Source organism: Homalodisca vitripennis, unplaced genomic scaffold, assembly GCF_021130785.1.
Source record: "Homalodisca vitripennis isolate AUS2020 unplaced genomic scaffold, UT_GWSS_2.1 ScUCBcl_283;HRSCAF=1912, whole genome shotgun sequence".
In the NCBI taxonomy this organism is placed as follows: domain Eukaryota; kingdom Metazoa; phylum Arthropoda; class Insecta; order Hemiptera; family Cicadellidae; genus Homalodisca; species Homalodisca vitripennis.
In genome coordinates, this window is record NW_025776403.1 from 136,332 (window position 1) to 162,822 (window position 26,491).

The window sequence follows — 26,491 nt, forward strand, 5'->3', positions numbered from 1 at the left end:
TGAATTCCAAATTGAAATATTTGCTGCATATTGATTCATTAGATCACGCAATTAATGTGGAGTTGGTAAGATAACTATGATCTTGTTTTATATTTATTCAAACCTTCATCTTAACCACAAATGTTTCTACCTAATTAATAATAAATATTAGAACTAATATTTTTCTTGTGAGATTTTATATAAACAATTTTTTCCCAATTTATACATTTTAGAAAATTTTAACTATAGATGGGATAGTTTTAAATCCATACCAAGCAGTTCAATGATACCTTTTCCTTGGTCTCATACGTTTTCCAAAGTTGTATCAGGACAATAATGAATTTGCTTCTATATTTAGTAACTGGCTCATCTGTGTAGTCTGATATAAGTGATATGCTATAAATACATTCAGATCTGCACCTTCAAAAACAGGATGTGTAATGAAAGAAATCAAATAGATTGGAAGAAAAAAGGAAACATTCCTGTCCTCATCCGTGCTCCACTCGGTTTACCTGTTTGTTTATCCATCTCTCGTTATACAGAACTCATTTCTTCTGGAAAGTAGTAGAGAATATATTTACTATGAATAGATTTAGAAGACAAGTAGATTAATTATTTATTTTAACATTTTTAATATTTTGAATAACTTATTAAAGTCAAAGTTACTAGGTTAATAGTTTTAATATATATTAAAATATAAATTCTATTATAGAATACTATTGACGAAGGAAGAAAATAATTACTGTGAAATTTGGCAACAACTATGTTACAAAACTATGTGTTACTATATTATTCTCTTATGCGCATTAAAATAAATCTTAGTTTGTAATCTTTCTGTTCACACTCATAAATTTGATGAAGTATTAGATGAAACTTGCCTTTCATTTTTGCTTAAAACTGTTCAATTTGACATAAATACGCAAGGTGCTTATTTAAATGCCACAGTCTCTAGCTAGTAGCTTTATCACTCCCTTGCGGATTAATTAGATGAAGACAAAAGCTGAACGATCATTGCTCACAGTATAGCAAAAGAATATACACAAGAAAAAGAGCAAAGTAGGCAGAGAGGACAATGAGGCAAGCGCAACATGTTCCAAAACCGGAATATTTTATAAAACTTTTAATTATAATTAACAATGTCATAATTTCACAAAAAAATAACTAGTATTAAAATATGACCGAACGTTGGTAAAACATCATACCCTCATTTCATTGATGGCGGCCGAAGGAACTTTAAACGACCCTGTTGATGGGAGTGGGTGGGGGGTGTCAGGCTGTGCTCGAGTCAAGGCCATGTACTGGTGGACCGAGCCGTTGGGCGGGTTCTCAGCACTCTTGTGGATATTGTTGGAAAGATGATGACACAGAGAGTGCTGAGAAGACCCCGAGAGCAGCATCGACTCGCGCTCCATGTCCACGATGACACTGGCAGACGGTAATAGTTTATTCTCCTCGAAAGGCGCTTTCTTTTCCACTTTACTCCTGTCCTTCTTGTGGTACACTTTGGCGAATATGAGAACGTTGAGCACCAGCAGGGAGCAGCCTATAGCGATGGTGACAGTGAGCGCGGTGGAGTACGCACCGTACCCGACGATCTCGTAGTTGGCCAGAGGCTCCGTCCCGTTGTGTGGGAGCGTCTGCAAGGGGTCCGCACTGACACACGTGGTAGTCGGGGGCTGCAGCGTGGTGGGGGGCTCCAGGGCCACTGTGGTCCCCGGGATTGGTTGTCTGCGGTTCGAAGGGGATCGGGCCGCACCACTCCCTCGTACAACTCCGGACTGTCGTGCTGCGGGAACTGATTGTGCCGTGACGTGGAGCTCGTGGCCCCCGCTCTGTGTAACTCTGGGATCAGCCTCAACCACAGCGAGAGTTGGTGAGCTCTGTAGTGGTTCTTCACCCTAGGTCTCACACCTGTACACAAACAGATATATTATCATTAATATATTATAGTCTGGTCTGAAGATCCTCTTTTACATATATTGCTTTTACGCAACGGTGAAGATAATACGTTTTCTTATAATTATATTCCAATCTATCAGACATATTACATATAATTAATTAATAGATTTTTAATAATAAATATATTGTAACGAGGTTCTAAAATATATATTTTAGTTTCATATTCGTAACATTTAGTTATTCAAACTGACACACTGACTCCTGGTACGGAGTTTCGTTAAATAAATCACTCGCTTAAGTTTTTCTGTGTTTTATTACCAGTTTATCAATGATACTGAAATGGATTTTGTACAGACAGTAAAATGTAATGAAAAAATTTATATCAATATATAGCCTACATATTTGCGAGTAAGTAAAGCTTCTCTTCTAGAACTACAGCTGTCTTTTATTGGTTACATCCAAGTTGATATTAGAGCAGAAAATTATATATATATATAATATATATATATATATATATATATATATATATATAAATAATTTTACAGCAAAGGTATATTTTATTTTATTTTGTAAAAATCGGCACCTGTCTAAAATTGTTTTTTAAGCAATTTACTATATATATATTTATTGAAATTAAATAAGGCTATTGCCATTTATACTATTTAAACGTATATATATAATAATATATATATATATTATTCATTTAAAAAATTCATTTAAATACGGTTTGTGTATGCAATTTATGTAATAATACCGATGCCAACACTTTATATATCTTATTTACTTGAAACAAATAAGAAGCTAAAGTAATAACTTATAAGATCAAAAATAAATATTTTTGCCTTCATTTTGAAATAAAATTATTTTAATGCCTAATATTGATAGAATAATTCTGTAAAATTACTGTTATATGAATCAATCGTACGTCTACAAACGATTGGGTGTTGTGATATTTATATAAAATAGCTCTGAGAAGCCTACTTATGTCAAACGACAACTAAGATAGCTTTGATAACAATATTTAACTATATAATAAAAGTTAGACTATTTATTGTTTTATAGTTGCACTGCTAGAAATTATATAATATAAATTGAATTTATTGTTTCGTGTATTGGAGCAAGTAGTTTGGTGAATCGTGCTAATGCTCAGTCCCTCCGTATGTCTTCCATCAGCTACTGTAAATATGCCGTCGCACAATGTCTAAACGAACAAAATTCAATACCTGACACATACGCATGCCCAATGTCGCATTGTTGCCACGATGTTGAAATAAGAATTGTTGTTTCTTTTGTTATGTTTTCACTCTATAAATGTAAACACATTGAAAGTAGTGGTTAAGTTAATGAAACGTATGGTTGTGATAACATAATACATTGTTTACACGGAACAGTTAATTACATTTACCATGCTATTTCAATTAATATTTGGAAAACCTGTACAGTCCAAAGTGAGATATAGGCTGCTTTAGAGACCTGTGGGTCGTAGACTGTAAGAATTGTTAAATTATAATAGGCCTATATTTATCCCAGGACCAGAAGAATATCCATGTGCAATTTCAGTACAATCATTGAAAGCAATAAAGGCACTTTTACGTTTAATATATTATAATCCTATTATAAAGTCAAGAAGAATATAAAGAAATTCATTACTTGTTAAGACTTGTATACATATTTTATTCTTGAGTTATATCTATGTGTGTATATTTGTGTTACTCATACACCTAAAAATACTGTACCGAAATTTGTAAAATTGTATTGAAATTTTACATGGATTTTTAGATGGAAGAAGGGATTTATAAATATTTCAGTGAGTATCGCTTATCTCCGGATGGTTTTGGATTGGATTTAAAATTAATATGTTTACTGTTGGCTCTGTTTTAAAATTGTCATTTTTATTTTCATTCATAATAAATACACTTTCATATTTTGTTAACAACAGATGCTAGAGAAGAGACCTTTTTTACAATTTACGCTTTGTGAACAATTAAAAGCATACCTAAATATAGCCATAAGATAATGATTGTGTTTGCATTTTAATTGTTTAACAAAGTAAGGGACAAGTAAAGAAGGAGAGAAAAAGAGAACAAAGAAGAAAAGGATGTTGCAGACTTACCTATCTCTAGGTAACGTTGGTGTGAAATATCGTATTCCTCCCAGGTCAGAGCTCTGTAGCGGTTCCTCTCCTTAGTCACAGACAAGAAGTGATTCTCACTCTCATATTCGTTTGGGTCCCTGTTACAGGAAATTTGTGAAATCAACTGGTTGAACCCATGTATTGTTATATCTGAGTATTCACTCTATCCTTACTCTATATCTGTAATTGGAATCTTTTACTGTGCACTAGTTTAAGGGAAAACTATGGAAAAGTGATGCAACTGTGAAATGACTGTGTCATTTTAAAATTTCCAACGTATTAAACTATAAACGCAATAATTTTTTTACGCTATTTGAATTATTTATTTTCACTGATCGAAGAAATAAGATTATATCTACGAAACTCCAGGTAGACAAGACCTGACATAAAGACAAAAATTATATTCAGGCAAGTTTGATGCAAAACGAAAGTTACATGAAACAGTTTTAAAAGATTATATTCCACGTTTTTTGTTGAACTAGTCCATTACTTTCTTACAGTGTTAAGTTCTTATAGATATTAAAAACAAGTTATAACTTCCTATCACTGTGTAATTTTCTAATAGAAAAATATCATTTATCGAACACAAAAGAATCTAATGTAAATTGGCTTTGTATAAAATATAAATGTTTTACCTAAAACCTATACTTTTCGTAGCATTCTTATGTAATGGAATAAAAAATAATGTATCCGTAACGTAGGTATGAAAAATAATAATATAGCTAAATAAATAAAATGCATCAAGAACAAACAAGTCATATGTCATATTTCCTCACTAAGATTTGGATACAGGTTGTAAATTTATATTTATATAAATTTAAGTATATTTACGTCCATATCGCCGGTAAAAATTTTACAAATGGTATAGTTAATTTTCATAAATTATTGAAATAGATTTTAAAACGTGTTGGCAAATCAAAAAATGAACTAAGTGACATCTTGACTTGAGTTTAATAGTAATATTCTTGCTGACTTACCCAGATCTGACGAAATTGCCGAAAAATAACATCAATGACTCTGAGAGCGCCACCTGGTAGCTTGTGTAGTTAGAACGAAACGGTCTCACAGTGCTAACCAAGGGTGCCCCAAAAATGTAGGGTAACTCCTCACCGTGCATCACTCCACCTATCTGGACATACATATTATAATTCATAATGAAGTAAAATAATATTATTTATATTAGATACTGCTCTGTTCTATACTGAGAGAAAGAACAGCCTTTTTAAAAGTCTGGTAACTAGTGTATTTAAAATCTAACTGTTTTAAACAGCAGGCTGCTATTAGCATTTACGTATTACAACATCTAACAAGAATTTTCAGATGTAAATATTTAATTAGAGATTACGAGGTTGCAGATGATGTGTATTTAATTAGAAGGAATAAGCTTCATGGAAACAATCAGTGGCAAGCGAAATTATTTAACAAATTTACCTATACAAGATTAAAAAGTTTTTTTAAACAAATACATTAGCAGAAGTCATTAAACAATTTGAATATTGTCCTAAGAATTGAATTTACTTTGTTATTAAATTTAATGTGGCATCCCTAAAGTATATACAACTTTGGTTGTATTGGCTGAGTTCATAATCTTCTATATGCCTACCTGGACCGTTTAGTATGCGTATTTAATATTTATGTTAAAGTACTTAGGCATTGGCATATTTATATTTCTTATTATATTTATTTTATGACTATATTTCTAGATTTAGTGCAAAATGCTGTAACTTAATCTAATCAATTAATTGTGCCAACAGACCATCGTTACAATCAGATTTTAACTAAAGTTTAAATTGACTCAATAAAATGCCTATACTTTAGACATATTTAAAACAAACATTATCTGTATTTGATCCGATAGCTAAATAGGCAAGTGTGAATTACGACAATTTATTTTTCAAGGAATCATCGCCACCCACCACGTTTTCTACTCATATCAACTTGAGCAAAAGTAACAAGTTCAAAATGTATTTTACCAAATCTTTTTATCACGTTTGGGAGACTGCAGGTGTTCTCATAAAAAGCTGCTATCACATATGTGTATAGGGTCTTGTAAATATAGTAGTAACGATTATGTAGTTATATATTTTTTTAATTTTATGATTTCTATCGCAATTTATGAAACTATCTTCTCTTTTCAATATCCTGGTGAATTCTTACAGACGGAAAACCCTTAATACTAAAATACTGGCTGCTGGAAATGTCCATTTAAAAACTTAACTTAAAAGAAGAATACATAATTTCTTAACTTTAATTTAAGCTTAATAAAAGACATATATCCTACTTATATTTTTAAAACTAAACAGCATGAAAATAAATTACAGTTTAATAAACAACTAATCGTAGGATCTGGCTGGCGATGTTTAGCCTATAACAGCAAATTCATTTTTAAATACATATTTTATATAGAATATTTCTCAAAGAGCTCAGTAATGATTAATATGGCAAAACTCTGTATGTAAGTCACACATCATTGTTTACCTGTGGAAACTCGTCGCTTTTCCCTTGATAGTCAAAGACGAAGAAGTAGGTCTTAGTCCTGGAAGGAGAAAGCAGGCCGGAAGGAAGGGGAGGGGTGCTGAGCATATCCCCGGTCTGCAGGAGAGGCGCGTTATACAGAGCATCACTGAGGGCTGCCACTGTGGATTCTAAAACAGCGAGAGGGTTTACACTCCGGTCCCAGTCCGTATACTCGTTCACCACACAGCGTAAAATATTTCGGGACAAGTGATAAGTGTACGAGTTACGTATAAACGTCCTCAGGATTTTGTCACGTCTTTGGGTGTCAAAGCCGGCTTGGAGATCGCGGAGAGAGAATCGGGAGAGCACTTCATTTGAGACGAGCCCGAACAGTAAGTCATAGCTATTGAAGGGGGTATCACCTGAACGCCTACCACTTGTCAGATCACCGTGGGTAAGAATGTCTTTTCGGAAGTTATGTTTGATGACGACCCCGTCCACGCTGGGCCCGAAGGAACTAGGTGGGCCGGGGGCTGAATATCCGCTTTTCATGAGTGCTGCCAGCGGAACCTCCCTCAAACAGTCCACGATGTTCTCGTGGTGAGGAGAGTAAGTCATCTGGCACTGGACAGCCGAACTGGCGCGCCAGTCGCACCGCCCAGTAGACAGGATCTTCTACTAGCGACCAGCTGCTCAGTGCCGACCCTGACAGAAGGACAGCTCGGTGGAAGAGACCTAAAAAAGAGTATCAGATAAAAAAAAAAAATATATATATATATATAATAGATTTTTATGTTTTATAACAGCTACCAAGCCAAAACATATATCATCATTTAAGTTTAAAAACATTTTTCTGTATAAATACCAGTCCCTACTGGTATAATTTTGTCTGTAAAATTACTAGTAGGTTAAACCTCAATATAGCCAAACCCTTTTTAAAAACATTTCAACTTGTTGATATCCTAAGCAGATTTTACGTCCAGTTATTAGATAAGCTACATATCAAGGTGGCTTATACATAGTCTGGTTTAAGGGATAGTCTGGTCAAAATGAATGCGGCAACCTTTAAAATAGAATACTACTTTTAAAAAGTTACTACGTAAAAATTGAATTAAATGAAAAGGCCATTGCGTTTAAGTACTAAGATTTTTGTGACAACATTAAAGATACGCTGATAATCCCGGGGAAATTGCATCATCTATAGTCTGGTATATTTGAATGTATTAATACAATAGTACTGCAACGTATTTTGAGATGAAGTAACATATACTTAATTGGGGGTAATTCTTATTCTTAAAAAACATTTCTAATCATATCATTTTTAACAAAATAAAAATAAATGTTGTTATTCATTCCACGATGTATTATAATAAAAATTAATAATCTAGTGTCGAAATTAAGTTATGTTAGGATAAAACAGTTATTAAAAAGTATAATATAGGGCAATATATAATCAGGCGCAAGGAAGAGCAGTTGAAGATATAAGTATAAATTAATGTTTTCATACTGAATAAGAAGTATTCATTCTTCGTTTAAATGATTATTTTATTAAATTTATGATCGCAAAATACAATTTTCATCAATGTTACCCCCATTACCAAAATTCTTTTTCAAATTATAACCAGAAACCCATTAAATAATATTCTTGATATATTTCTATTTATATTGGCCTCTCCGTAAAATTGCCTAAATTATAATTGTTGTATATTTTTATTAAAGGATTGTTTTACTTTTCTTTCTTTTTAAGAATATATTTAAAATGGTTATGAATTTTGAATTTTTATAAATAAAGCATAACATGTTAAAAATTATATATGAGTGTAGTATGCCTAATTACCTAGATTATACGGTGTAAATGCAGAAGTTGCTATTTGGTGACAGGAAAGGAAGACCTAAAATAGCATTTTGAATTGATATGCCTATAATCTCGTCACTAACATATTTACAGCGTTATATAGAAGCCATACAAGACTGTTTCAGGAAACAGTAATAATCTGTTGTGGGATTTTGAGAATTAGCGCAAGTCATTTATTCCTTAACTGAAAGCAAATTCTTTACTTATTATGCACGGAAATATTAGGCCTCTCACTCATTTGCTTATCTACTGTATATCAGATTAAAATATGTATCCACATGGAGGCACTTGAATATCACAGTGTTTCTAAGGACAGGCGTTAATTTACAGGCAGCACTTTGAAAGTAAATCATATTGTTTAATTAATACTATTTTTCAGGGGTCCAATCTGATCTATTTCACAACAAGGAGTTTCAATTAGTTGTATTTTGAACTAAGACGAAGCGGAGGGCTTATACTACAATAAAGTGATAGGCTTTTAATCCGGTGCTTAGGTTTATTTACAATTGAATATACTACCTAATATCTTGTTAGTAGCACAATGATATAATTGCGTTAACCACTGCATCAACTCATTGGGTGCGCTTTAAGATAAATCAGAAGCAAAAATTAATTGTATTTTTGTCAAATTAGACATATTCATAATCGCTTAAATTCGCTTATACTACATAGCTTGATGTATTACACGTAACTATACGGTAGGATTTGCAATATTTTAGTGTCTTGAATTTAATGGAAGGGGATTTTGAGATGCAGAAGTGACCTGAATCAAAGAGCTTTGTACTGCACTTAAGTGAACTTCTAATCCTGTCAAGTGGCTTATCTGGAACCGGGTCTTCTACACGTATCCACTTTGGAGCGCTATACGATGATAGTGTCTCTTACCCATATATAACGTTGCAATTAGTCAGGATAATGTATTAACCTAATTTATAGCTTTATATTTCAATATAAAAATGTACTTTATCGTGACAATATATAAAGATGTAAAGTATTAATTAACCGTAAATAATATAAATGAATTAAGGGCTTATTTGTGAAAGTTTCTCTGATATTGTTAAGTATTTATATTATGTTGGTCTTAAAGTTATTAAGTATACACATTTTCAATTCATTTCCCTACTATTTCATTTATAATTTCTTTACCAACAATGTAATTTATTTCAGTATAATACCAGGAGTGTAATAAATATGTACAATATTATAAAATAATAAATTTCAACTCTATATATTCCAATTTATTATAAAAATACTTAATATTTTTAAATTGATGTATTAATAGTAATAAGTGTAACTGAATTTAAAAACAAATGCTTTATTGCAATAGTACATTAAAAAGCACTTAGCGTATATAATTTAGTAAAAATCCAGAAAATTACATTCGTGATATAAACTATATTAAATTCAAAACCATCGCCTAAAAAGTGTTTTAGCAAGACTCTAAGTTAATTATATATTTGTAATCTCCACCATCTATTTTTTTCTATTCAAAATACAAGAATATAATGTAGCCTATTTTAGCTAGGATTTTAAAACGGAATTCAATTTTCCAGAAACATTGCTGTGCTATTAAACCTTCAATGCATCCCTGATGTTTTATTCGTGCCATTTCCCACAAACCGAATTTAATATTATTTGATCAAAATGATTGTTCCGCATAATAATGTAAAATAAAATGTAGAAACAAATATATCTTATTCGTCTATAATTCATAACTTAAATGTGCAAATTAGATATCTGTAAATGACCAGCCGGGAGTCATTTAAGTGAAACAAATTATTAAACCCTCAAAAACTACAGACATAATATCTTTAAAAGTTTAAATACAAATGGAAAAAATATAATTTTATTTTCAAACACTCAATTGTATACGATACCTTATATAAAGTGGTGTTGATTACTGAATTAAGAAGTTTGATCAATTATAAAAGTTTGTCTTTTAATTTACTGCCAACTTTTAAAGTAGAAAATTGGATAGGTTTCATGAAAAATCAACTCATTAAAATGTTCGAAGAACTTTAAGTACACTTTAAATGTATTTATGTTTTAATTCGATTACCAATAAATTTATGACCACCATACAAATAATTATTTTCTCTTGAAGCATATCCAATGCATGAAAACCCATTACTTACATTACGGACTTAATTACCTTTTTGAAAGTTCACTGACCTAAAACCCACAATTCCATTATTTTGATGTGCGATATGAAAATGTATACTGATTAAAAACAGAAGAAAATAATGTAAAATATAAAATTATTAATTAATCCTGACACATTTTTTAGTTTATTGTTTAAGTCTTTAGTTTATTGTTTCCTCTGTTTTATTATGTATTTAATGATAATGTACTCGTATAACTTTGATTTATACTAAGGTATCATTATAATTTAAACTACGTAGTACTAGTAGAATTTTTATTCTTTTAAGTAAAAATTCTAATATTTCATTACTGCTTGAGCTAAACTCAACGTTGCTTTGTTACTTTGGTATTCATTGTTCAGTTGAGACAATTTGAAGATTAGCGTGTCAATATATTTTAGGAGAGATAACGTGGTCTGAATTCATTTGCTATACGATAACACGATATGTTGAATCAGAGTACACAAAAAATAAATCTGAGGTATAAGAAGAAAGGAATTATGTCAGAACCACACAGGCTCTGAGGATCTGGGTAAGCAAAATCAACAAACGTTTTTGAACTTTACTTTAGTGTCGTGACATATTTCATCCCTCTTTTACGAAAAAACTTTTTGAAGATACTGGTTCCTGTCTACCAATAACCTCTTGATACGGACTCAAGTGAGTACGATCTTATATATACAATCAGGCATTCATCCAATTGCAGTAAATGTTACATCGCTGCAGCAACAATAAATTAAAAATGTTTAAACTCTTACACCGATACATGTTAAAGGACTTATATATACATTTGTTCATATAAACGATAATTGTTTTAGATATTAATACAAAAATTTGAATTTCAATGTTTTTTTCTATGCATAAATTGTAAAACAATTTATAATATATATATATATATTTTATTAAATACTTTTATCGTTACTTGACATTTTAACTGTGCTGCAGCTTTATAAACTTCCACTTTATGTGAAAAAACCGTCTATTGTAAAATGTTAATCCTTATATTTTGAGCATTTATATACAGTATTTAAAAAATATATTATTCATTATATAATATTAATTTTATAAATATTAATATCACATTATTATTTTAACATGTACGTATTAAAAACCGTACTAACGGTATAGTATCAGTTAAGGTTTAGACTTATATGCATAAATTAAACGTTACGATAGCATCATGTGTGATACGTTACTAATCTCTGAAAGAGTTTACAATAATGAATTAAGTATTTGTTATCCACTTAGACAATAATATCCGAAAAAATGCGTTTACGCACTTGATACAGAAATGGATTTAAAATTCTATAGGAATAGTATAAATACTGAAATAAAAAGAAACAAATAAAGAATTAAACAAATAAGTAAACCTACAATTTGTTAATCCGTATAAAACTAACAATTTTTTTAAACTTAAAATGATACTAAATACGGATATCCATTACAAAAAGGTTTTGGATAAAAAATAACTTTAAACTCAAAATACTAAGGTTTTTCATTGTATGTTCATGGTTTTGAAAACGGTTACAAAGTTTCGACCAAAGTGAAACCTTAAAGTTATTGAGTTTTAAGTTTTAATCACTTGGGTCGATTAACATTTTAAAAACCTTATTTCTGATGTATATCAATAACGGTTTCCAACATGTTTAATGCAGAAAAATATAAACCCAGGTATTTATACCTCCTGATACTAACATTTATGTTAGGAAAAAACAATAACTACTATAAAAGATAGAGTCCCTATAATTCATGAGATGTTATTAATTACCAAGGTAGGATAATTTGTAAATTATGCGAGTAGCCTCTTTGGATTAAAAGCAATTAATTGGTAAGCATTAAATCATATATAAAACCACAGAATAATTTATCAGTCCTAGTAAAATTAAAAGGAATGTGTTGTTCTACACAAAACAAGGCTGCATCATTATACGCTTTTCTTATTGTGTTTTTGTCAATATTTTATATGAATTGAAAATTCCAACTCCCTTTCAATCCTCTGGGGTTAAATAAAATATAAGTTCGGAACCTCATTGCAATTAAATGATGCATTTTTATTATTATATTACGGTGTAATAATTATTCAACATACAACTCAGAAGCTTGTTTAAACAGATTAAATAACTAGTCTCTATTTATAATATACTCCATCTAATGTCGGCAGTGTTTAAGCGTTTTAAATTTACATTTAGTAATAAATTTTTGTCATACTGATTATATTTAATCTTAATTAATGCGCTAGCTACAGATATTAGCTGTTGTCCTTTTAAATACCATCTTATAAAATTAACATTGGTGAAACTACGCTGTGTCTGGGCGCCGCCTCGCTGGCAGTGGGCACTGCATTCTCTTAGTGTACCCGATATGGCACCTGTCACTCTCATCACGATTCTACCTTCCTCATGGGTTTCATGTGTCTTTTGCCATTATTACATTTGTATGTTAATCTATCCCATCTCACCTCACTCTAGATCACCATTCCCCTTTATTATTTTACCTATTTTGTGATCCCTAGTTCATCCATTATGTGTCCCTGTTGTGTGTGCTAAAATGTATGTTCTACCGCGAACGTAGACCTTCCGTCAAGTGTGGACCCCTTTAGCCCCCTGTGTTTTTCTTTCTGATTTCTTCTCGTTTGGGAGGCTTGGTATTGTGAACGCTGAAAAATAGATAAATGGAAATCTTTGTAATATATAAGATTTACCAAGAAAATTCTAAAACTAGTAGTAGATATGATCCTGAAACGTGAACACTTAAAATTGCTATACATAACCAGTAACAGTAAAACACTATATATACTATCTTAGAAAAAAAGGATAAATATTCAAATAATATTACCATATTATTTTTTATATAAGAATATTCTAACTAAGACATGTATAGAATAGATTGGGGAACGCTCAAAGCTTTAATATTGAGCGTAAATTATATTAATCACATAGGAAAGGTTTGGAAGTTTAACGTTTTCGTCGTGCTCTAGAGTTTTTTATTTACATCGATGTATAAAATGAGCCAAAATCATACAGGCCACATGATATGCTACAACTAGTTTATATTCTCTAATATTGTTTTTCTGTTTATAAAAGCCTAATTTTGAATCGACGGAATAATAGATAGACTCTAGTTTCATTGAATAATGTTTTGGTCCTGAGAGTTTTCAAATAAAAACCAATCTTAACCCCAATACAGTTTTTCATTTGAAAATGCAGTATTACAAATATACTTTTATAAAAATATGCGCGCCAAATCGTAGCAATAGGCGAACTGTTTTACCCTAGGATTTCTTTTACAACCACCCTGAATTTGCTGTGCCCATTAAATGATAGGAGGAAAAGATATCCAAACACGTGTAACTAAAAAATTTGGAATTGATTAAAATGTATAGTTTTAATTTACTAAAATATTTTTTATACTCATAATCTGCTAGCCCTTATATATGGCTAAGAGCCTTAATAATCCAGTCTCAAGATTATTTTCGTGTTTTCTGAATCATCTTCAGATAAACAAAGGTAAATTTAGAAACTAGACAGTTTGATTCTTCGTATTTTTTATTTACTCTACTCCGAAAAAAACCATAGGAATTTTTCATATTCCCAAAGTGAATATGACTGTTGGGTTTTGCTATAAATGAATTTCCAGAAACATTTCCGGAAATGGATCCATTAAAATGGTAACTCTGGTCATAGAAAATATCTAGCATTTTGCATTTTTACACTTTCCGAAGTAGGAAATTTTTGAAATATATCATGGGCAGTATCCTGTAGACGTAAATTATCCTTAAACCTTAACAAGTAAATAGAAGCCAAAGTTTAGCGCAGTGGACTTTTAGTCTAGAATTGTTATGATATGAATAAAATTGGTAATGTCTTCAGAACCATACGCCCTACATTCAGTTAACTAGGATCGTACGTTACATTGAATTGATTATAAGGAATCAAAATAATAAGATTTCAACGTAAACAAGATATTAAGGTGCCCAAAAAGTTGCTAACGATTTGTATAGCGTAGGAAGAATGGTTTTTGTACTGCATCTCATTTCAGAGAGCTCGTTAAGACGCCTTGTTTTACTTCAAACCACAAGTAGTTCCACATTGAAGTTTATAACCATTATATGAATAGAATATAATTTTATAACAAAAATTCATTAAGCTTTTTTAAATGTACACTAAAAAAAATTATAACAAATTTTACTATTTAATAAATAAAACTTAAAAATAAATCATAATGTTTTTTACTATTCGAAAATTATATATATCACATGTTGAACAGTTTTTAAAATCCATAATATAACATAAATATATAATATTTATATATATAAGTTTTCTTAAACCATATTTTTGACTATAGAAAAGGTAAAAATATACAATTATATTTTATAAAGAAATTAAAAATACATGAAATATTTTTAAATTTTCCTTTCACACAATTTAGCTATAGACAAAGTATAACTACATGAAGCTATAACATGTAATACCTATTCTATAATATATATTCAAATATAGTATTTTATTTAATACAACAATTATGTTATAGCTAAATTGATAAAGTGAAAAAATTAAAAATCATTCAATAAAACATGTATTTTTTATTCATTTAATAACTAACTTAATAGTATATTTTTACCGCTTACATTAGTACCAATATGGTTTAAGAAAAACTATAACTAGTATACAATTTAACTGAGGCCTTATTTATTATGAATTAACCTAATTTTTCTAACATTTGTTTATTTTATTTCATTTATCAGTTTTTATGGTGCCTTTAATGTAACTAACCCCCCCACAAAAATGTTGAACCCCCCCTGAAGATCAACAAAATCAATAGTTTGTAAACATGTGAGAAAAAAGCCCCGTACAAAAAAAATTAAATATCGATGGTATATATGAAAAAACCAATAGAAACTAATATGATGTTTGAACAAACGAAACATTTGATTGAGCTGGGCGGATATCGGCTTTGGCCTCCGATATGAGATGGCCAGGGACAGTAAACGTTTATGCTTCCATTTTCAGTCATCGCCTTGCTTGCTGCATGTGGTTGGCTTGATATGGCTGTATTCTGCCTAGGGGGTTCCTGTATAAATTGTTACGGGTCAATGGAATGTGTACCAATTTTAATTGATTAATTAATTTAAAAGATAATTTATTTTTAAAGGTTTTTAATAGTTGTTTTATTCTTTAGACATAGGATGTTCTGAATTTAAAAAAGGAAAGGCACATTATCCTGTAATATTTTATAAATTGTAAAATACAGTTCATAGGTCCTTATGTCTTTAGGGAAGTTGTGGTATTACTGCTTGTAAATAAAAGACAAGAACTAAAAATTATGTTGCTATTAACTAATTGAAGGTTATATAATACAGTGGTGCACAATATAAAAGATTGTTTTCATTAACTCGAGGAAAAGAACACTATATAAAAATTATCACCAACAAAACCAAGAAATTTTGATGACTAAGCAATTTACTCATATATTTTTATTCGATAAAATAATATGGCGTTGACATAAAACAAACACATTTTTAATATCCTAAATAATATTGTATGTAATTTAAAATGTATTATTAAAATTCCCGTATTTCATTTCTATAATTTTCCTATAAAGAGTTAAATCTAAGACATGCACCTTTCTGTAAAATATTTATTAAGTATCGAAATTATTTTTAATATTTATCTGGCATGGCTAGGGGGGAGTGGGGGCTTTTCTTTAGGGGGTTTAAATTTTTTTTATTTTTTTTTTTATTTTTTTTTTTTTTTTTTTTTTTTTTCTTTTTTTTTTATTTTTTTTTTTTTTTTTTTTTTTTTTTTTTTTTTTCTTTTTTTTTTTTTTTTTTTTTTTTTTTTTTTTTTTTTGGAAATTATTGAAGAAAAGAAAATCTGTAATTAATACTACCATGGAACACAAACACATTACGCATTACATATTTCTTTTGCTATATAATTCCAAAAGGAAAAAGATAGTTTTAAACTTCTTTGGATAGTAGTTGGACATTCATTCAGAACACAACACCGGATTTTTAAATTTATGTTTAGTTTCTAAGAGACACAGTACGGTAATTATACTATCTACACTGAACAGTCAATACTTTTAACAAGCATTTATAAATAAATTTAAATCGGTGTACTAAACTACGTTGTAATAAACTACCATACACGCTATATACGTTATTGCAGTATTCTGAAAATGTTGAGAATATTTTGTTTCTAGAAAGTATTAGCGAAAAAATATGTATGAATGCCTGGTCCTTTATTCTCCTCATAGTCGACACTGTAATAACACATTTCCTTGTTGATATTACATGCCTTTGTGTTAATCTTTTTTACCGGAAGGACAGTGGATCGTGAAACAGCCGTCAAAGGGTTTGTAATAATTTTAGCAAACTCAGGTATTTTATTAATTTTTGTGGCAAAATATTGTTGTAAAGGAGTGCAATGAGCATTCTCGTTTGATTTTTGTAAGAATATTTTAATAAAAGGAAAATTTTAACTCATTTAAATACTAATCACGTACGTACAACATCTTCATTTCATTACACTCTTACTAAACAAAAACAGAATGTTTATTTACATTGCAATCAATTTGTGATTTAGTACGACTTAATTAATTACCTGCATTACAGTGGGAAGACATGATAAGAAATTGGAATGCAGGCGGCCCGCCAAGTATCCAAGTCCGAGGCGAGTCTACGTTGTCCGGGGTCACCACCACGAATAGCGCGATGTTTATGGCGTAATCCAGTGTAGAGCCCTGACCCTGATCCACAACAGTCCCGTAGTTAGCCACCCGTGCAGATGAAGAGTAATTGGCGCTATGTTTAGCCATTCCAGGAACCCTGTAAACACGATTTATACATGCATGCTCTACTGCATCTAGGCGTAGGTCTTACGATCTAATCTATCCAACCTGAATGTAAGCAATCCGTAGTAGTGTCAGTGACCGAAAGATAAAATAATGTCTAATAAAATAATGCATGACACCTTTTAACTTAACTTTAATTAAAATCCAAGACACTAACACAATCTGATTATTATTACATACACACATAATTAATACACTAATCTCACAATAAGTGTTACGCTAATACATTAGCGAAACTGAGTATTAAATCTTTTGGCTTTTGAGTTATATCTCCTCCACGGTCTGAACCGGTACACACGTATACGCACCGGATCGAATAGTCCGTGCACCCGTAATAAATACTCGCTAAATATGTCTTGTAGCCCCCACATATCAATCCTCATGACGAGTTTGTATCACGTGCGACCGATCATCTGTTAGGCTAGTCTGCTATAACACAACACCGCGCCACCGATGCTGTGGACGACCGATTATTTACCCGCGCCGCCACAGGTATAATTCGCAAAGATAGAGAGAATAACTGATGCCATTTGGGGAGTCCCCGAAAGGACCCCTCGAGCAACACCCGCTTAACAGCCGCATACGCTGAGTCTGTGTCGACTCACAATCACGATCGGCCTGCCCTCGCCAATGTTACCAGGTTCACTAATTGGGAATTTGGTCTGGATATCTCGCGTAACATTCCTCACTAGCGATCTATGATCAGTAGTGTACTACAGTACACAGATGAACAATCTAGAAGCCCCTACCGAGAGCGTCCCCGCGACCCCGCCCCCCGCCCGATGTCCCCCTCGCCACCTCCCCGTAACTACCTCCCTCATATACCCAACACACCCCCATACTTACCACACCCTCGCACACACCCCCCCCCCCCCTCTATCCCGGTAAAATCTTCTTTCCAAAATCGGATTTTGTTGTGGTGGCAACTAGCCTTACACTTAACTATGTTACGACCAACCGGTTGTGTTAAAGGTAACGGACGTCCAGTTTGATGAGTAGCTTCTGAGAACCCCACCGCCGCGCACCCGCGCGGCATAATGTTGCCACTGTTTCACAGCATAATCATTAGTACACCTAAGTCAGGCTTTTTTTTCAATCTTAACACCGTTTTAGCTTGAGAGATGCTTTATGGAAGAATATCACACTTATATATTGCTCAAAGTTTACCTTTGTGATAGTCACTGTGCGGATTGATCATCCTGTTACACTTTACCTAGTACGCCGCCAATCGGTAGTTTCAAGGTAACGACGGACCAGTTGAGAGCTTGTCTTGCGAGAGACCCCCCCCACAGCGCATATCGTTGCACACTGCTTAACACAGCATAACCAGTACCACCTAGACGGCTACGGTAGCTTAGTTCAGTATAAAACCCGTTTTATTTAGAGAGTGCTTATGCGAATAATCAGCATCTTATATAATATTGCCATTGCTTCCTTTGTAATATTAAATCTGTAGGATTTGATCATCCGTTACATTTACACTAGTACGGGCGCCAATCGGTAGTTTCAAGGTAACAACAACCAGTTGAGAGTAGTGTCTGGCGAGAAAACCCCAGCCATCGTATATGTTTTGCCACTGTTTCCACAAGTACGATCCTCCGTGTATAAAAAACCATGACCGGAAAACTTTGCTGTGGATCTCACCCTCTACTAAGAACAACAAGGAAATTATATAAGTTATCCTCACACACATAATACATATATGTTTTGTCTTATCTATTAAACACACTCAGTTTCGTTGTATGAAATATTTAGTAATGAGTAACATTAAGTTTTAAAGTAAAATAATAACTCATAAAAAATTACTGATTAATATCAATATCAAAAATTATGAAGTCTGATAATTTAAAATCTATATACATTACATTATTAGTATCATAATATAATAAACTACCGGATATATGTGATAAAACGAAGTTGATGTCTACTTGGTGGTATACAGGACGTGGATGTGAGAGTACAGTGTTCATTGTACCTAATCATAGAAATGATCATATCGTATACTATGGGCTGTTTACTGGATGTATCTTTTGAAATGACACGTATAGTTTACGGTGTTTTCCCCCTCTGTCATGACGAAGTGGATTATATAACTGTTATGGCGAAACTATATAATGATACAACGTTTTAAAATGTTTCAATATATTTATGTTCGAGGAATACAGGGCAAACTGTCATTTCACTAATCTCCACAAAATTTACGTTGTATAATATACACGGGGCGGTATTACCCGGAAAATTTGTGGGCTTACGTTGAATGTTTTCTCTGGGGAAACATTAATCGTAAGTATAACATAAAGGCAGTGCGCGTTACATATAATGTGCAGTTTTTTTCAAACATCTATTCTCCATCTCACGACAAGATACTTTACAACAGGAATCTCTGAGTTTCAATATAACACATCCACTATACGCAATCCAGCCTTTGGACTTTCTTTGTAGGAAGATAACAGTATCCCCAAGCTATCGCGTAAGTGTTAGCTGATATCAAATTTAAGAGTTTACCAAGAACAATAGTTTTTTATTTGCAACAGTACCGTATAGACCCTACTTCAATTTAAGGACTAAATTGAAGGTGATCTGTAAATTTGGTATTTGAATTTCCCAGAGGTGAAGCAGTATATGACGTGAAGCCTATATTACGCCACTTAACCAGGAAAGCATTCTTTTTCAAAACAAAGCATCTTTGGTTAAAAAACGAATAACAATACACAAAACTGTGTCTCGCAGGGATCTCCACGTGGCGATGAGGGGAAAAATATACTGGCGTTAAATTGTACACGTTTGAATATTCTTCCTTAAACCTAACGCCTTATTCAGGTATTACTTTTTAACCTTTATATAGAAAAACAATAAAAATTTTAATTTCGCATAGCGAAAAAATAGTTTACTGGCACAATCATTAAATAAATAATAAGATATTCATTATACAGTATTTTAAACAATTAAAAAATTACGTTGGAAATTTTTGCAATAGACAAAGTCAATCCATCTTGAATTTTAATTATTATGTATTTTGATTAAAACTTAGATATTGAAATATTAAAAAATTAAAATGCTGATTAATTATTACCAAATGTACGATATTAAATGAAACTAAGATGTAACTTATAAATCAATCAAGTTTACCCATTTACCTTGGTTAAGGGGGAGTAGATGTTGAGGTACAGACAGTCCTCGCTTGGAGTTCTTCAGTTTGAGGAAGGAAAGAGTCTATCGGATCATCTCAAGTCGGTTGGCGTGGGCATGTTCTCCAGGGTTTAACGTTGTCCGAGACGAGGAAAGATGCTGAGGGACAGACGGGGCTGAAGTTGTCGGGCCAAGGCCTCACGGCCCGTCCCAGGGGCTCTCCGGGGGTTCTTGTATAGGACTGAACCTGTTGGAGCCCCCACGGGTGGATGGCGTTGGCGTAAGGCAACTCCTAAAGAACACTCTCCTAAGGTGCTTTCAAGGGTGGGGTGCAAAGGCCGGAGGAAGCCTTGCCAGTCGACCATATCTTTGGTATGGACCTATCCTCAGTCAGCGTCTTCACCGCCAACTCAAACTGACTCAATACTGAAGAAGTTAAAAGCGAGCAGGTAGTGTTGTTGTTGTAGAAGACAATGGCAGAGGTTTCCTAACAGACCAGTTGCTCTGGTGGCTATCGTCTCTGCCATGGCCTGGCTACCCTCTACATTCGGTCAGGGTCGGCTTTTTTCCCTCCGGCCCCTATCCCGGGATATTCACAGCCAAGAACCACTTCAGATAATAAAGGCGAATTTCTATGCTCTTGTAAGTTTCATTTATGTGGGGGCGCCGGTTGGAGACTATGTTGTAAATCATTAGCGGTTCTTTCCCAATCTCTTGGGTGGTGTATTTCGGTGTTTTGAGCATTTGAATAAAACAAAAAAGAAATTTCCAACCTCTATCTTATGCCCTTTATATGGATGGATCCCTTTGTTCATACATCTCTCACAAACAGTATTTGGACACGAAGAAATTCACTGTATTTCTTCGCAACTCTGAAACGAAATATAATTAACCAATATCTCAATCAAATAAACTTGTCATTTTAATGTCATCTTGTTATTAGTGGATACTGAATTACACATTCCTATGAGTATATTACCTTACAGAATTAAAAACACTAGAATTCTCCTGTAGTCGTGAATATAAACAACTAACTCAAACTTGTATAAATTTGATTAAGAAAGAAACCACAACCTATGGCATAATCGAGTTTATAAACATAATAACTGAAGGTTATATAGGGTTTACTTTAAAACTTAATCATTAAACATTACTACTTTTTCCTCAATAATTCTTATTTAATTTATATAAGACGATTTTTTAAAATAATTTCGCTACCATGGTATTAGTAAACTTAACTCTCGGATATCAACAAACTTGTGAAGTTTATCCCTTGCCATTGTTATTTTGTGTTGTGGTTTAAAATGACATACTAGAAAAGAATTTTAAGACAAAAAAACATTTTCATGAATTTGAAAAACATATTTTATTTGGCAGCAACTTCCTTCTTGAATATTCAAATACCCTTCGGTAAATACCGTTAAGTATACTTAGGTGGCATAACCCGGGGAAAAAAAAACACACAAATATGTGTAGCCTTAAATATTTACAAAAAGTACCTAATTTATGTACCCTGAAGATTGTGTTGAATTGTGTTTTATTTGGAAACAGCTGACACAACGTTACGTTTCTGATTTTTATAAAGAAAATTTAATGCCAATGTTTCTCTTTAACAATAAATGAAGCACAACTACGTCTTGGTAAGAGGCTTTGTTTCTAAGTCAGTTCCCCATTAGATAATCAATGTTACCTTTCGTGCTGGGAATTCTCACCTCACAGGATCTTTTAGAAATTTTGAATATCTTAATCGCTTAGATCATTTATTAAATTTTTGCAGTTTCCATAGTTTTAAAACGTCTTGAAAAATAAGTACATTGTCCCAAATTTTTTCTGCTTTTAATGCTTTATTTTATTTAGGTAGTTTAATATAATTAAACCCAATAAATTTATAGTTTCTTTGTTTGTACATGTCTTATCAACAAATGAAAGTAAAAGGATAAAGTAATATTAAAAATATATTTGTGACAAGGAAAAATGTGCACGATGAAAGGTCATATTTCTTTAAATATAATACACTTCCTATAAAAGTTCAAAGAAGACCTTGGTATTTTTTACTTTGTATACGGCGTATCAACATACAGGTTTCTCCCTGGCGATGAACTTGAAATTAAATTTGCTGACATTCATGGTATTACATCATTCATAAATACCTTTGTGTGGCCCAGATTTAATTGGTGCAACCAAATAAATTTATAACTTGTGATAACTGAAGAGAGATCGTTTTTGTCACTTTATATGTTAGACGTTTAATTTAACGTGGCTATCACAGCGTTGTGGACGCGGTGGCAACGCCATTGTAGGTTTTAAGGTTTTTTTTACAATCTGATAATGTATAAAATATTAACAACATTAAAACGTCTATTACGACATAACTATTTAATTTACTAAGTTACACAAGCTTATTCTTCAAGCTTAATCTTTATGGAAAATTCTAATGAAGGTTACAAAAGTCAATGCTTTATTGTTTACTAGGACAAAAAATGGGCCGAAAGAGACAGGGACTATTGACTAGAGTCAAATGACGTAAAACAAATCTTACTGAAGATAACCGTGCATTTATTCGGATTTTTTTAAACATAAAATTGTAAAAAAATATATATTCTATGAGAGAATTATTAACCCAAAGATATTTTGTGGAATTTCTTTGGAACTAAATGAAGGATTGCCCACGGCTATTAACCAATTTTATTGTATAAATTGCCAAATGTGGAAATCATTTTAATATACAAAAGCTATAATTGTTTTTCCCACTAACAATACTATATTGTAAGACTTATCAAAAGTTTGATTTTAATAGTAAAAACTAGTATTGATTAGATCCTGATACGTTTATTCTATGAATTCTCTTTAGAGTAAAGAAAGGTCAAATTCCCATTTCCCAAGAACAGCTGGTCTATATTTTACATTCTAAAACACTGTTTAAAGATTCATTGAAATTATTTTCAAAATTATTTTAATGGCCACAATACTGAACTAAATAATGGGGACGCATGTCGCGCTCAAAACCATTTATAACCAATATTGATGATCTGTAAGTTTCTGCAGGGGGCTATACTGACAATATGTGTTTGCGGTTTGATTACTTTGAACCAATACTTTGTTTTGTTAGGTATTAAAAAAATTTATACACTGATATTGTAGAATTTGTTAACCTCCCAAGATACTTGGATATATTTATATGGAAAAAAAATAGTAGGATAGACTACAACAATTTTTACACGACATAGGCCATTCAATAGCTTAAAACTTTCAGGACAAAAATTCACTTTCTATAATTATTCTATTGATTCACCAGAGACCCCTAACGTCCGAGATTCTATTATAATGGCATAATCATGATTTTTAGATGTTCTTAGAGGAAGCCTCCACAGATGAGTACATGTACCTTTTTTCAACTTCAGGAAACGTAATTTTATAATTATTTTCAAAGACAACTACGACATTTAAAAACCGTGCGCGGCTTATCGTCCTTGAATGGCGTTGTCCACAGCTACAAGCGTGGGAACTACAGGCGGACGGTTGTTAGATTTTTGAGGATTTTTTCTAAAATTTTGTCAATGCCAAAAGAGACTTACAAACAATCATCACAGTTGAAAACATGTTATAGAGCCACATTATTCCGGGACTAGTGGGGGAGAAATGGAGGTTGCTGGAGTTTCGGGAAACTTTGTCTTCAGATCTCGAAACCTAACTACGGAGTGTTCGTTACAGTCATTATGTAATAACTTGAAAACAAACATAAATAATTTTATAAACACAAAATTATTATAATTTAACAACATTATAAAAAATCGTTTAGGTAGTAACTAGTATACGACAGCACTTGTTGTTATTTGCCACAATAATTGAATATGCCCTCAAAGCGTTTATGGACCAAAAATGAGCAAGTTTTTATTGGGGAAACCAGTGTGGGTAACAGTGTGTGTTGTGGCGTCCAGCACAGTACGTGATATGCAATGCATTAATAATAACGGTTAGAAATCTTAATACTGGGGAATCTCCAGTTCAATGGCTATAGGGTTTTATATAGAAACTAACACTAATAATTACACACATTAAATAATTCTTTGACCTTTTGTAATTGTTTTATGTAGAATAAAGGAGTTGCCTTACGTTATTGGGTACTGAATATTTTTCATATACCACAATGATTAAGGATCTGTCTTGGACACTTTCTTTATATTTTTACGTAAGTAACACTCCAATATTATTTGCTTAAGTACCATCCTCTTCCTCTCTTAAAGCTTTTCTCACTTCAACAAAAAAGTACAGAACCTTGTTTAATATCTAGATACATATTACCAAACACAGGAAAAAATTAAGTGTTACTTACTGTAAAATAAATAATTTTAAATAAGGAAACATATGAACTATTGCTGCCGTTATTAAGCAGTTCTATATGCTTTTATCAGGAATTACGGTATGTGTAGAAATCTACAACAAACAATATGAAGCTGTAAGTTTTGACACAGCATATTATTAATGATCACAGCGGATGCGACAGTAAAATCCTCCCCCCCCCGCGGATTTACGGGATAAAATTATTCAGTTCGTGTTATCAGTAATAATTGGCGGCGTCGTGTATATCCAACGCATCGATTAAATAATGTGGCCGTGTTCTTTGGAGCTAAACTTTGGGAGGGCTCTACGTGTGTTGTTAATTAGTGGGATTTTATGTAATGTATATAGTTACATTATATACTTCACGTATCCAATAATAATCACACTTGCCGAATTATTATTACATAATATCCTGTAATAATATAAATACATCTATACAGGGTGACCATTAATCTCTAGGACGCAACTTTAATAACTTTTAAACTACGAGAGATATCGAACCAAATTTGATAATATAACCGTTACTGGAAATTGTAAGCTACTTTTTCTGTGTACATGGGTGGTCAGATTTCACCCTTTGGGGGAACGGCCCGTCGGGGGTTTATAACACAAAATCTTTAACGACAGCCTATGTTGAGTTGTACATCATTTTTTAAATTATCTAACTTGAACTGAAAAACACTGCCGCTAAACCCGGACTTCAAAAGGTTGATCCGTCGGAAGAAATCGCCTGTTCAACAAGATTAAAACATGTTTGACCCGCTATTAATTACATAAGAGAATAACTAATACTGTAGCTGTTATGGAAGTTGAGGGGAATACTTACATGAAAAGTATTTTAAAGTAGGTGTGTTCATAAAAGTTCACCCATCGGGTCGGTCTGGCAATGTGCTAACCGGATATAAAAGCCTGGCTACTGCATTTTATATGTATTCTCGTAGGAATAGCTTTGAGGCTTCAATGTTGATATCCTATGTCTTGAGTTCGTTCAGATCTTATGTAGGCTGAGTTCGATACACTTTTGTCCTTGATGTAGCCCCCATAGGAAGTAGTCAAGCGGAGTTAGGTCAGGGGAAAGAAACTGAGCCGGCCCACTCAATCGCACCACGGCTGTTTTCCAATCCACCGGTGTAATTACAGACGTCTAAATAGGTTTAATACTGCTGTCCTAAGTAATTGCCTTACCTGATAACACAATAGTGTAAGCCCGGTTGCCACCAGTCTTGTTGGAAAAAACATGTTGGGAAGTCCAGCGCCCAGAGTAGCTTGAAAAGACAGGAACAAATCTCATTTTGGGAGGGTATCATGATACTTAGTTGGCATTTAAATTTCCATCGATTGAAAAATAGGTCCTTTATAATTGAATATACCTCGTATGTTACGACACTTGCCCATACGTACGTTAATTTTTTGGGGATGTTGTGTTGTGACAACTCACTCATCCAAGTGTGGGTTTAACATCCGTTATCCCGAATACCGTCCGGTCAGTTTTATTGCCTGTTAAACATGGGCCCATTCAACATAAACGTCGACTCATCTGAGGAAATACAATACCGTTCTAAAAGTTATTTGGTTTTAGGTCAATTTTTATTCATCATTAATTTACACTGATATTCCCTCCGACCGATGACAAATCTATCTTCGCTTAGTCCCTGCAACAGGGGTAACACAAATATGCGTTTAAAACCCACAGACTTCTAT

General features: G+C 32.5%; 1 pseudogene; it reads right to left on the reverse strand.

Moving 5' to 3' along the window:
• Nucleotides 1-1,090: 1,090 nt before the first annotated feature.
• On the reverse strand, nt 1,091-18,160 carry LOC124370537 (annotated as a pseudogene).
• Nucleotides 18,161-26,491: the final 8,331 nt, after the last annotated feature.